Genomic DNA, 13,612 nt, shown 5'->3' with positions numbered 1-13,612 from the left:
TAATCCCAAGATCAATTGGCATTTGCAGTGAGCAGTGGTGTGCCTTCAGAGACTCTGCACAGTCCTTGTGCAAAGATTTCTTTATATGATGCTAATCTCTGAAGGTCTTAAAGGTCTAAAAAAGAATTGAACAATGAATAAGCTCACCCAAATGAGTGATATAAGGATGACCCATACAAGTTCAAAAATGGTATAATTGTAAAATTCTTGCAAGTATTGTGTAAGTAAGAGCTGGGATTCCTGAATTGATTATTGAGAAAATTCCACAACAGCTTCTGGGGGTAAATGTAGGACACCTACAGGTTTTGGTTTTGTTTGTTTGTTTGTTTGTTTGTTTTGTGTGTGTATCTATGTGTGTGTGTGTCTGTATGTGTGTGTGTGTTGTGGTCTTTTTATTTACTGCACATTCATCCCATTTTACCCAAGGTTCCTGTCCTTTGTACAACTTGATCAAAAGAGTTGAACAAGCTAAGGTTCTTGTAAAACAAGAAAACCAGCACCAAACTACAATAGTGCAGTGTCATTTTTATTGGTAGTTAACAAGAAGCTTAGGGGACTGCAGTGGGAAGATCTGGTACAAAACAACTGAGCATTGGTCCCTGTCTTGATAGGGGTTTCGTCCCAATAATAAAGCAGTTGGAAGTTCACTGCCAAGTTCTTAGAACAATAATTACTAGCTGCCCATAAAACACTGCAACATGTTCAACACATCTTTGCCTCCATTTCAGTAACAATCAAAGTGACTTCTCCAAATAAGGGTTATACTGAAGGCCTTTTGGGCAAGCCTCTTCATGATAGTGGGGTAACATTAGACTGTACAAAAGCCCTGTTAGTACCACCAAGTAGGTTGTGCAGAAGCCAGTGTCCTTACCAGGAACTGAGCATCCTATAGGAATTGAATCAATAATTAACCCAGGCAACAGATTGGAGAGGCTGCTTGCTGTCCACTACTATAGGTGCTAGTATACAAATATAAGGGCACAAGAACAAGTGGCCATAGGAACACAAATTAACATAAACACCATGTTGCCAGAGAGACAAAAAGAGAGAAAGTATCTAGTGATCTGATTAAGAGCACTGTGAGTGGTATAAACTAACAGGATTTGGCTGATTTCCCTACTGACAGTAGAGGGCTCTGTCCATGGAAACAGGGAACTGGTAGGTACCTTGTCAACCACTGTGAGAAAAAGAGATACGGATAGAAATATATACTGTTTTCAACAGGAGTCAGAGATCCTACTAATTTTTCATGTGGCAGCTCATAGCCCAGTGAGTCATGCTGAATAATTAAGAAGCAAATGTTTTTTACTAAAATTGATTGCATATGCCCTCAAATCCCTATGGGTCCTGCTTATTGCTTTCACATAAAGTCTGACCTCAGAGGAGTGAAGATAGGATAGAAAATAGCTAACAACAACAACAACAACAACAACAAAAGCCAGGCAGTAGTGGCACATGCCTTTAATCCCGACACTTGGGAGGCAGGTGGATTTCTGAGTTCGAGGCCAACCTGGTCTACAGAGTGAGTTCCAGGATAGCTAGCATTACACAGAGAAATCCTGTCTCAGAAAACAAAAAGAGAAAAATGAAAAAAGAAAAGAAAAAGAAAATAGCTAACAGTACTGTCAGAGTTGTGAAATATCCTAATATTTCTGCTGTTCAAACATATGATGACTCTTCTCATTATGTCACAACAGATTGATGTTATCATTGAAAATAAAAAACACTAACTTTGTTCTTTATAAGGTTAGCAAGTCCATTACAAATATTGTGCCTGTCAATGAGGGATATTATGTTCTCTGGACCTATGTTCTCTAGACATCACTCTAGGCCTTTAAAAAAATGATAACGGGCCTTACTCCATATCTCAAGTTTACCTGAGGCTCACTATGTAGACCAGGCTGCCCTCATTCTGTCAGAGAAACACTAATCTCCCCCCTGCCCCTTGTTGTAGGGATTAAAAGTATGTGCCACCACACCCAGCTCCCATAAGCTTCTTTCAAGCAGTTTTATGCAACTGAGCAATAAGTAATCCTTAAGCAACTTACAAGCAAGTAAGGCCTTATTCTTCCAGCATGATATATAGACATTCCCAGGGAATTGGCAGTATTGGAGACACTCATCTCACAAATATTGACTTCTTGGATAGGGCTGGGAACAAATTTGTCCAGTGATTCTTCCACTTGCCTAAATACACAGAGATTTATTTGAAAGAAGAGGTGTGTGTTTAAAAGCAGTTAAACAAATTGAAAAGCATACACTGTAAAGGTGGGGAAAGTAACCAAAGGTGCCATAGGCTGTTAAGTGAAAATCCAAGTGCTTGGTTTTGGTTAGGAGTCTATGATGTGTTGGCTAGGGATGTTCTTGAAGTGCTCAGAACATATAGACTATTTGCTACTGCTATTTGTTATATGCAGAACTAGAGGATGAAACCATATCATGCAAGACACTTAGTACTTTGGTTACAGGAAACAGATAAATCACACTTAACCTGCAAGGACTCTTCATATTGACTAGCTTGCACAGTTCAGAAAGCATTATGGAGGATTACTTCTTAACATATCCCTTTGTGGTGAGCTAGAATGCCAGAAATCATTACAATTTTACTCCATTTGTTACGGTTTTCTATGTGCCCAATTGTGTAATTTATTTATAAAAGCTCGATAATTGACAAACAAAACCACAAAACACAAAACAAAACAAACAAACCCAATGAGATGAAATAATCTTTTAAAAATATTTCTACATTTTATTTTTTTATTGTTGAATGTTAGGCTCATTTGATCTACAATGCCATTTAACTGAGATCTCTCTCTCATATTCTCATATTTATCTCTCTATCTATCTATCATCTATCTATCTATCATCTATCTATCTATCTATCTATCTATCTATCTATCTATCTATCTATCTATTGTTGTTGTTGTTGTTGAGATGACTTGTCTATTGATGAGCATTAAGTCACCTGAAATCCTGAAATTTTTATGTTGGGTTATTATGTGTCTTGGCTTTTTGAAAGATGTATTTATTTTATGTATGAGTGCTCCATCTGCATATATACCTGCATGCCAGGAGAGGATATCAGATCCCATTATAGATGGCTGTGAGATACTATACGGTTGCTAAAAACTGAACTCAGGCTCCATGGAAGAACAGCCAGTGCTCTTACCTACTCAGCCTTCTCTCCATCCCTGGCTTTTTTATTTTTGAAGTTTATTTTTATCAGATATTAGATACGTGACACTTGCTTATTGCTTATTTCCTTTTGTCTTGCATTCCATTTCCCACTTATTGGAGACAATAATTACATGGATCCTGTTTGGTAAGCTTGATAGGATGTATCTTTGTGCTCCATATATATAGTTTTCCTACTGAATAACAGAGCAACTTAGTGTGGCAAAATAAAGGTCTACTTATACAGTCTGAAAGTGAACAACCTTATTTTAACACTTGGAGAATGTATGTTTTGTTTGTTTGTTCTGTTTTTTGAGTTGTTGTTGTTGTTTAGGTGAAAGTATCTATCTTCTTTTCTTATTAATAATTTTGTTTACATTTCAAATGATATCCTCCTTCCCAGTTACCCCTCCACAAACCCCCCAGCCCATCCCCCCTCTTCCCCTCTCCTTTGCCTCTGTGAGGGTGCTCCTCTACCCACTGTCCCAATCCTGCCTCACTGCTCTAGCATCCCCCTTCACTGGAGCATCAAACCTCCACACGAACAAGGTCCTTCGCTCCCATTGATGTCAGATAAGGCCATCCTTTGCTACATATATAGCTGGAACCGTAGAGTCATCCATGTATACTCTTTGGTTGGTGGCTTAGTCGCTGGGAGCTCTGTGTGGTCAGGTCAGATGATAGTTTTTCTTCCTATGGGGTTGCAATCGGCTTCAGCTTCTTCAGTCCTTCCCCTAGCTCTTCCACTGGAGTCACCAGGCTCAGTGCAATGATTACCTGTGAGCATCTGCATCTGTATTAGTCAAGTGCTGGCAGAGCCTCTCAGGAATCAGCTAAACCAGGGTCCTGTCATCAAGTGCATCTTGACATCAGCAATAATGTGGGGCTTTGGTCACCAAGTGCATCTTGACATCAGCAATAATGTGGGGCTTTGGTGTGTGCAAATGGGATGGATCCCTAGAATGGTGTTGGTCTCTGGATGGCCTTTCCTTTAGTCTCTGTTCCAATTTTGTTTCTTTCTTTCTTTCTTTCTTTCTTTCTTTCTTTCTTTCTTTCTTTCTTTCTTTCTTTCTTTCTTTCTTTTGATAGGAACAAGTTTGGGTTATAAATTTTGAGATGGGTGGGTGAAAATAGTTACTTCAGACTACTAAGAGGAACATCTGAAGATATCTGTCAGATAGATGAAATGAACAATACAGTCATTCTGCAACATAGAGTATATTCCTAAAAAAGCCGTCTTCTATTTTCATTCAGAGAACAAAGTATTGAGTTTAGAATCCTACTTACATGCTCTTGGTGTCTCCTTTTTCCACGCTTTTACTAACACAGTATAGAATGCTTACAGTTTTGGCTAGTTTGAGAGGCCATGCATAATACTATAATACCTGCAAAAGGATACAAAGCTGTAGGTAGCATGAAAGAAATGACAGAAAGCATGTAAGAGAAGGAAAATGAACCAAGCACTAGAGAACAAAGGCTAATAAAAGGACCCAAATCTTCACTCAAAATTGATCACCTTACTAAATTTAAGCTTTCTTCTTGGGAAAAAATGTTTGTTAATTTTTTTTTTCATTTCAAAAGACATAAACACTCATAGAATGCATTTACCTTTGACTATTGCCAAATCATGTTTGAGAAACATGAAGAAGATAGGGTGAAGTTGCTTTATTTCTTGTTTTTAAAACTTTCATGTTGTAGTCTAGAGTATTGCTACCATTTATAACACAGTGACAGATTGTTGTTTTTTTGGCTCATCAGCACAAAAAATTAATTTTCATCAATTTTTGGCCACTTTATAAACATAAGCACAAAGTAGGCACCATTCTATAAAAATATTACCTGGGAAATGTACTCAAATATGGTCATAAATAATTTTATGAACAGAACCACTAATGATTTAATGGTAATCCACAGTTACTTTTACTATAGTTTATGAAAAAATCATTTGTTGTAGTAGTATTGAGGACTGTATAAATTCTTAAGCAATTTATGGATATTCTCCATGAAATACACTGATTTACTAAAGATCTCCAATTTTAATTAAAAATATAAGACAGTAATGTATGATAGTGAATTCTTGTAGCACCAGTTCTCTGGAGAGTAAGGAAGGAAGATAATAAGTTCAAGGTCAGCGTGGGCTACATTGACCCTGTCTCATAGTAATAAAAACTTAGCATCAAAAGCAAAAGTTATGTTATACTAAAACATGTCCTTAACCAAAACAATATGGTTCTTTTTCAAAAATAGTATTACAGTGATCATGGGTGCTCAGGATTCTTTTTATAGTAGGGTGATACACACACACACACACACACACACACACACACACACACACATCATGTGTGTGTGTGTGTCTATGGTATATCTTAGTTTTATCCTTTTGAAGAACTTCCATATTTATTTTCATAGTGGCTATACCTATCTATATATCTATAGCAGGATATGAGGTTATACTTTCTTGCAAGTCTTCTTACCAAGAAGTTATTGCTTGTTTTTCCTCACTGATAGGCATTATGACAGAATATGATGAAAACTCAATGTAAATTTCATTAATATATCTTTGTTTTCATAAATACTGAAGATTTTCATACAACTATTTGCCATTTTAATTAAATTATATTTTGTTTAGTCATGATGAAGAAAGTAATTATGCCATTTGTAGTAAGTGAAACCAACCAATTTCAGAAAGATAAATCATACTTTTTTCTCTTGTATGTGATATCCAGGTTTATAGTGTGTGTGTGTGTGTGTGTGTGTGTGTGTGTGTGTGACTTGAAATACAAGGGGAGCTATTTGGGCAGAAGACAAGGAATAATGAGAGTGTGGGAGCAAGGATGATGGATATGACTATGAGAAGCTCAAATGATATCTTGTATAAAGATGTCATTATTTTGTAGATTAACTACAAATTTAATAAAACAAAAAATAAATTTAAAAAACTATCATATGACTAAACTAAGCTTGTATCCAGAGCAAATTAAAACACTATGTCAAGGATTTATCAAGGAAGCTATATTCATTTCAAGATATTCACAGTAGTCAAAGAATGCAAACAACATAGATGAACACTCAACTAGGTATTCTATTAATATCCATTATTTGTCTTTATATAACAGTTTTAAATAAGAAAATTAGGAATATACACTGAAATACATTTATTATTTCTCTTTAGAGGAATATATATATATATATATATATATATATATGTACCCTAATGTTAATTTTTCACAAATGACTTTCAAATTAATAGGGTATCTTGTTTTATCTCTACACCTATACCTTAAAGGTACTTCTAGAAATTTTGTGTTTCATGCTACATTTCATAAACAGTATGAGACTTTCCATGCTGAAAATGACTTTAATAGAAAAAAAGATTTAAAGATAGAAAAATGCATCTAACAATGTACCCTGTAGCCTACAGTATAATTGCTTTAAAAGCCAGAGAATGGAAAACAGTTAGTGTTACATGGCCATGAATCTTGCCAGGATCAGAAGTTATAATTTTTCATACTTTGTCCAGGGTGGTTTATTCCAGCATGGCACTGTACCACACAGTGATGCACTGGCTGCAGAATCATGATGAAGTAACCTAATACCCTGTTCTGATTTGGACTTCCCTAAAGGCAGACATAGTTGCTATCACAACCATGATAAACTGTGTGACACTCTCTTGAAAAGCAAAACACTCCCCTAAGCTTTTTACTGTCAAAAGAGGGATGTGTTCGTTCCTTTTACTTTTGCATTTCCAGTTTCAGAAACAAATCAAACAAACTACAGCCAAAAACCAGAAAAGGGATTTCATTCTGTAAATGCTAATAACAGAAACTTTTTACTTAATGTCCTTTAAAAGTCCTTGCAATAATTTACTGAGCTTTAAGTGATAGTTTGGTTATATAATGAAAGTTATAGAAATGTATAAAAGGTACTTTGTGTTTTTGTTTTAGTGGAAATTTGGTCTCAATATACATTGGCTTCCTTGATTTCAGACAAAAACATAGGTCTTAATGCTGAGTGCCTCCTGAGTTTGAGGTAATGGATGAACTACTGTTGAAGCTAAGTGAGCAAATCATGTTCTGAGACATTAGAGTTCTGATACATTAGAATCCTGCTGAGAAATTAGGATGAGCACCCACTGGCTTCATCTCTTCTAACAGTGATGCTCATTGATAAGGACTCCATGAACTTTTTTGTTTGTTTTGAATAGCCTCATATATCTGCAGAATTGCCAAAATCAAGTGATACTTAGGAACAATTTCACATCTTAATATGGAAAGAAAGAAAGAGTGTGTGAGTGTAACAAGTACAGTCAGGTGAGGGAGCTACATGTATCTGTAATCTGGTTTTTATCCTGAATATTCAGTAAAAATTATCAGGTGAATCATGAATTCAAATTTCTTCCTTTTCTCTCCTCTTCCTCTCCTCTCCTCTCCTCTCCTCTCCTCTCCTCTCCTCTCCTCTCCTCTCCTCTCCTCTCCTCTCCTCTCCTCTCCTCTCCTCTCCTCTCCTCTCCTCTCCTCTCCTCTCCTCTCCCCTCCCCCTCCCCCTCCCCCTCCCCCTCTCCCTCTCCCTCCTCCTCTCCCTCTCCCCCTCCACCTCTCCCCCTCCCCTCTCCCCCTCTTCCCCCTCTACCCCCTACTGCTCCCCCTTTGCCCTTCTCCCTCTCCCCTTCTCCCTCCCCTCTCCTCTCCTCTCCTCCCCCTCCTCTTCTCTTCTCTTCTTTTATTTTATTTTTTGCTGGGATATAAGGCGAATAAGTATAAATAAATAAATAAATAAATAAATAAATAAATAAATAAATAAATAAATTTCTTTAACAGCTGACTATGTACAGAGAATAATGTCACACTACAGAGAAGAAATCATTTTCCTAATACACAAGGAGGAAGACAGTGAATATTCTGAAGCTTACGCTCCCGAGAAATGTGTAAGGTCATCAAGGTCTGCATAGGAGTTTTCCATCAATGGCCATTTACTGAGAGAGTCGACTATGTGGCTTCAGCCAGGTAGTGCAACAAGGTCAGCACACCCCAAAGAAGAATCTCAGAAGGCTTTGGTCTTTTCTTTTCATTTTTCTTTTCTTTGCTTTGCTTTGCTTGTTTTGCTTTTCTTTACTTTTCTTTGTTTTTCTTTGCTTTGCTTTTCATTTCTTCTCTCTGTCTCTGTCTCTCTGTCTCCCTCCCTCCCTCCCTCCCTCCCTCCCTTTTCCTTTCCTTTCTTTCTTGCCTTTTTTTTTTCACGGTTAATTTATTGTCCAAATAGCATAATCTAATTGCCTTCAAAGAGACATTCAATTCCATCTTCAAACCCAACTTCAAATTCATCATAAGAACAAGGTATGGCTGGAGCCATTAAAGTAGCTACTCAGTCCCAACAGATGACTGCCTTTGACTAAACAAACAAACAAACAAACAAATAAACAAATAAATAAAAAGTTATAAATAAAGTAATAATAATAATAAAATAAAAAAGAGATGGAAAGGCTCATAATTTTCTTTGTCTGTCATTCTTATGCTGATCATTCTATATGTTCCCAGTCCCAGTGAGTTGATATCCACTGGGCCATCAATTGTCTACAAGTTGTTCATTATCCTTTATGCATGAACCTCAGATGTATTGGTAATGATCTCTTGTCTTGGATTATTGTTTTCTTTCTTTTATTTGTAATTTGCTTTATGAATGTGACTATCAAATCAATTTTATCCTCTCACAGCGTACTCAGTAACAGGTATGGGTGAGGTTCATGGTTGGAACACCAGAACATGCAAAGGTAGCATTATCAGTGTGACCTAAAAAATAAAGGGTCTTTAGGAAATATGGAAAAAGCACATTGAATAGCCTAGAATGGTGATATGATACAGTTAGCTGTTAAGTTTTATATGTCTTTCCTATCTTAATACTCCCTCTATCGCAAATTCTAGCCCATACCATGTTTTAGTGATCACTATGAGGTGCAAGTAGAATCACCTTTCTGAATAACTTTTAGCAATTGAAGAATTCACCTAGATTTTCAGTACTTTAAACTCATACTGTCAATCATTGAAATCAGTGTTTTTCCTTTTCTTTTATATAACACCAATGCTACTTTAATGGTTCAAGTTCTGAACTCCACCAAAATTTATGTCAGGTACAGTACAGCGTCACTCAAAACAGAAACACCTCAGCTTCATGAATGCAATAGGAAGCCCTTTAAAATATTCAGCTGGTAATATAAATTTGGGGAGAAAGGAGAAAACATTTTTGGAAAACATTCCTTACATGTGGTGTGAAGTCAATGACAGAACAATTTTTAATGGACACAGAGCAATACATAAAGATAAAGCCAACTCTGGTGTTACATATGCTGAACTCTAGCACTTCACTGGTAGAAGAAAATGAATTTTCAAAGATCTTACAGAGAAATCAGAGCAAATAATGTGACTCCTGGGGTATGAAGTCAAGTGAATAGAACATTTCAAAAAGAGAATGAATGTGAAGTTATTACCTAGACATTCTTTAAGAGCAGGATAAAGATCGTGTTAAATAGAGATTGACAGCCATGATCACTGACCTTAGCAGCTTTACTATAAGAAGGACAAGAATAAAAACTTGCTACACATTCCTCAGCTTCTGGGTTCTGTTTGGAAATCCAAACTTCCAAGCATTGCTTATGTATCAACAAAACAAAGAGCAATGCTTCCACGTGTCTCAGTTATTTTTGTTGTTGTTGTTGTTGCTGCTGCTGCTGAAATAAGACACCATAGACAATACAACTTTTATGGAAAGTGTCTAATTTAGGTTTATACACAGAGGGTTAGACTCTGTGATGGCAGAACATTGGGATGGCAGCTGAAACAGCTGCAAGCTTATTTTTTGATTCACAAATAAGAGACAGAGGAAGAAAATACTGGGAACCAAATAAATCCTTTGAAACCTCAAAGCCAATGATGTACTTCCTCCAAAAATGCCCTGTTCCCTAACCCTTCCCAAACACTCCTACCAATTGGACACCAAGCATTCAAATATATAAAGGTCATGGAGTTTGTTCTCATTCAAACTACAGTTCTCTCATTGCAGTTACATGGGATAATGTCAGTGTTGATGTATTGAGAATGTAACAGAATGTATGCATCATGTCTGTCTTAGTCAGGGTTTCTATTCCTGCACAAACATCATGACCAAGAAGCAAGTTGGGGAGGGAGGAAAGGGTTTATTCAACTTACACTTCCATACTGCTGTTCATCACCAAAGGAAGTCAGGACTGGAACTCAAGCAGGTCAGAAAGCAGGAGCTGATGCAGAGGCCATGGAGGGATGTTCTTTACTGGCTTGTTTCCTCTGGCTTGCTCAGCCTACTCTCTTATAGAACCCAAGACTACCAGCCCAGGGATGGTCCCACCCACAGGGGCCTTTCCCCCTTGATCACTAATTGAGAAAATGCCTTACAGTTGGATCTCATGGAGGCATTTCCTCAACTGAAGCTCCTTTCTCTGTGATAACTCCAGCTGTGTCAAGTTGACACAAAAATAGCCAGTACAATGTCTTTCCTTATCCCTTGTCTAGTAACTCAAAAGTGGACAGAGTGCCCACGTACCAGAGAGGTGCATATCAGAGCCATTCGAGAGGAGAGTAAAACATTATGAAGATTCTGTAGAAAAATTATGGAATTACAGATTCAATTTTCATAGAGAGAGAGAGAAAGACAGAGGCAGAGAAAGAGAGAGAGACAGAGAGAGAGCTGACTTTAGAGCTCTGTTTATCTATTGTCCTGCAGCAGCAGATTGGTGTCCTCACTAATACATAGAAAATAATGTAATGAGAGTGATTGAAATGATGGAGGTAGCATTCTAGAAAAGTTACAACACTGGCTAAAGTCAGGATAAAACCCCTATAAAACAGACAAAGGAAATTACGAAGTGGTCATATTGAGCTGTTTCTTTTTTTATAGAAGTGTTTAAATGTATCTAAAAGCCAATGAGAAAAATACAGTTGTCAGATACAGTTATGAAAGAAATGCAAGGCAAACAATTTGTGATTAGTGTATATATAGAATCTTAAATATATGTTTATATAATATGTTATATAAAGTCTTATATGATATATAAAAATCACTATATATGTTCTTTTTCATTCTTCTAAAGGACATTCTCTCTTGTAGGAGGAAAGAAGCAAGAAGCTAGTGTGTTTAAACATTCTGTTCTGGCGTTACACTGGAAACTTTAGCAAATTAGGAAAACCTCTGTTTAAATTTCCATAAAATAACCACCCATGGAAGGAGTTACAGAGACAAAGTTTGGAGCTGTGACGAAAGGATGGACCATCTAGAGACTGCCATATCCAGGGATCCATCCCATAATCAGCTTCCAAACGCTGACACCATTGCATACACTAGCAAGATTTTGCTGAAAGGACCCAGATATAGCTGTCTCTTGTGAGACTATGCCAGGGCCTAGCAAACACAGAAGTGGATGCTCACAGTCAGCTGTTGGATGGATCACAGGGCCCCCAATGGAGGAGCTAGAGAAAGTACCCAAGGAGCTAAAGGGATCTGCAACCCTATAGGTGGAACAACATTATGAACTAACCAGTACCCCGGAGCTCTTGACTCTAGCTGCATATGTATCAAAAGATGGCCTAGTCGGCCATCACTGGAAAGAGAGGCCCATTGGACTTGCAAACTTTATATGCCCCAGTACAGGGGAACGCCAGGGCCAAAAAATGGGAATGGATGGGTAGGGAAGTGGGGGGAAGGGTATGGGAGACTTTTGGGATAGCATTGGAAATGTAATTGAGGAAAATATGTAATAAAAACATTTCCATAAAATAACAGCAAAACCTGAATAGCTAAAGTCATCTTGTCAAAAGGAACAAATAAACATTATAGTAGTAGACTTCATAATATATTAAAAATGCATGTTTATCAAAATATTACTCTCTAGGCTTCCAAACTAGACTAACAGAACATAATGAAATAAATGTATTTAAAGGTAACTGCTTATCCTCCGATGTGCCAGGAAAAACACTGGAGAAAATATACTTTTCTAAATAAGTAGCATTTGAAAAAGTATACCCATATTAGAGAAATGAAATTAGACCACATCTACTACCAGTTGCTAAATAGGGAAATTTTGATTTGTATTAAAAATTTTAAAATATATAATATGAACTTTTATGTGGAAAGACAATACTTTTCTCTGCAGTCACACTGACATAAATCCGAGTGTCATTCAAAGGAGCTGAGTGTCAGTTAACTCCCTTTCAGTTGTTTTAGGAGGTGTGGACTCCAGGAACCTCTCAAAATAATAGAGCTATTGCCATCACTCTTGGCTGCCTGCCGGCATGTTAGGTTCAGTCAGGATTGCAAAGACACTGCACACTTCAGACTCAGGAAACCCAAGCTAAAACAGAGGACTGAGATTACATCAAACCAAAAAAGCATTTGCTCAGCAAAAGGAACTATCATCATTCATAAACAGCCCCGAGCATGGAAAAGAATGTTTGCAATAGATATACTTAACAGGATGCTGCTCTTCAGAATGGCTAAGGAACTCCAAACACTGAAAGCAGGTTAGTATTAATAATCCATTAAAATGGTCTTTAGACCTAACCCTCCTAAATAGATACACAAATGGCCAACAGGTAAATGAAAGCATCCTCAGTATCAGTGACCACTGAAGAAATGCAGATCACATTATGTCAGTAAAGCTGGCCAGAAGCAAAGCAATTAAAGTAGCCAAGATGGGTGAGATCAGGGGGAAAGGAGAGCCTTTCACCCTAAGGATGGGGATGGGAATGACTGTAGCCATGATGAATAACGGCATAGAGGCTCCTCAAAGACCCAGAAATAGAAGCACATATGACCTGGAAATTTTATTATTGTTTATTTGCCCCTGAGAATGGCATAACCATCTCAAAGAGCCCTTCCTTGCTCTCATGCACACTACAACACTGCTCACAGAAGCCAGGAAGGAAAACAAACTGAGCCCAAACTTAGATGAACAGATAAAGATAATGGGTTAGAATCCAAAGCTGAGCGCCATTACGCCATATTTAAAGGGGGGCATCATGTGACACACATTTGGAATTTGATGTTATTATGTTAAAAGACATAAGCCAGACAGGATGAAGAGACGCAGCCTGGTCTCACTCATACGTGGAATCTCAAATGCTGACCTCACAGAAACTGAGCTCCTTGATGCCTAAGCCCTTGGCAAATAGTGAGGAAAAAGACTCGGAAAGTTCAGTAACAGTGACTTAGTTATAACTGTGTAGGAGCAAGGAGCTCTAAGCTGCTACTGCAAAGTAGCAGAAAAACAGATAACAGCAAGGACTATGCACCTCCACAGCCTGGAGAAAAAAGATTCTAAATGTTGTTACCAAAAAGAAATGATTAGGGCTGAAAATAAGAAATGTTTAACACTACTCAAATATTACACTACACACAGATTGTAATATAGAATCAC

This window comes from Mus caroli, unplaced genomic scaffold (assembly GCF_978045245.1).
Source record: "Mus caroli unplaced genomic scaffold, Mus_caroli_1 scaffold_1, whole genome shotgun sequence".
Lineage (NCBI taxonomy): Eukaryota > Metazoa > Chordata > Mammalia > Rodentia > Muridae > Mus > Mus caroli.
This window is presented reverse-complemented; position numbering follows the sequence as displayed.